Consider the following 1,796-nt stretch of genomic DNA (forward strand, 5'->3'; position numbering starts at 1 on the left):
TAACAAACTTTTAAAAACTAAAAATTAAAATGTGCAATTACCTCAAGTTTCTGTTACTATTGATGTTATCCAGTCTTAGAAAAATATACAGTAATTTATAAATCATTATATATAATAATAAAAATAGATAACAAAATTACTAAAAATTTGAAGTGTTGAATGGTATAGTTTCATGCATTTGTTACATATATGTAAGTATACATGCATGTGCATATACATACATATATATATGTTTTAAATGCACACTTTTGAACTAGAGAATACCTTCTTTCTTACCTTTCTTGACTGCAAAATTCCTCAGTTAGGCCAGTTGTGGTGGCTCATACCTATAATCCCAGCACTTTGGAAGGCCTAGGCAGGAGGATTGCTTGAGGTCAGGAGTTGGAGGTTGCAGTGAACTAAGATCAAGCCACTGCACTGCAGCCAGGGCAACAGAGTGAGATTCTGTCTTTAAAGGGGAGGGAGAGGGAGCAAACCCTCAGTTAAAGCTATCTCACTATGGGTACCTTGCAAGCATTCTTATAGGTGTTAATGTCCAGACTGATAAGCCTCACAATGTGCTACCTAGAAATGCCTTGACATCCACAGCCCTAGTTACCCTTCCTAGTTTACTTCATTTAATTGTTAACACAGCTACAGCTTAGACCTCATCATCACACTCCTTCCTTTTAGACCCTAACATTTGGAAGCATTGCGTTGTAATAAAAAGGGTTCTAGGACTGGAATAAAATACTTTAATTATCAGGAAGCGCTGATATTCACAGGTCTTTACAAAAACAAAAATGCCCAATCTAGCTTGATAAATAACTTTAGGGTAGTATTAACCTCATATCTCTCTACCTCTTTTTGACTGATTGAAATCATATTTATCTACCCTGCGATTTGCCTTCTCAGTAATCCCTGGACATCAATAAAATATAATGGAATTAATTTAGAATTTTTAGCCAATATGATGTGAGTTTAAAATCACAGTTCTTCTTTTTACTCATGATAGGGAAACATATTTTTTTTGACTCTCTGAGCTAAGTTTACTCATTGGCAAAAAAAAAGAAATCGATAAAATATATTTAAACCTTAAGATGTTTTTGTGAAGATTACATAAGGGCACATATACAGTAGAGATGTACGGTAGACCTTTGATAAATAATAATTTTCTTTCTTTCTCTAGACATTATGGCATTATTACCAGCCTGAATCTCAAGGTCAGCCATTAAAATCATTGCAGGCCCTCATTAGAGATTGTTTTTGTTAGCAGGTAATTGATGAACTCCAGTGCTTTTTGCAGTATGTTGTGTTCTGATGATAAATAGTAAATAAGCAAATACTGACCCTCATGGAGCTTACTATTTCATCAGAAAACAAGTCGATAAACACATGAAAGTAGAAAGTAGAATTGTAGTAAATGTAAGGGCTTTGAAGAAAGCAGGATAAAGAATAGTAGAATAAAAATAGTGGTGCAGCTCTTAGAGTATGTAACTCAGTAAAAGGAGGCATTCCTCCGTTTCTCTCTCTCTGTCTCTCTCCCTTTCTCTCTCTCTCTCTCATACACACCCACACACACACACACACACATACACTGTCTTTCCTAATCCAACATTTAATTTCTCTCTGCTGCTTCCGAGTTGGTTAATTTTGATAAAGAAAGTCAAAATATGTGGCTGATTCTTTCAACTATAATATATTCTATTTGAACCTTACTACTGTTTATGAACCCTAAATGAAAGCTCTAATAAAAAATGAAGACGTTGTTCAGCAACTCTTTAGTATCTTTTCATGTTCAAACAATATGAGTTGGC

This window comes from Propithecus coquereli, unplaced genomic scaffold, assembly GCF_000956105.1.
Source record: "Propithecus coquereli isolate 6110/MARCELLA unplaced genomic scaffold, Pcoq_1.0 Scaffold369, whole genome shotgun sequence".
In the NCBI taxonomy this organism is placed as follows: Eukaryota; Metazoa; Chordata; class Mammalia; order Primates; family Indriidae; genus Propithecus; species Propithecus coquereli.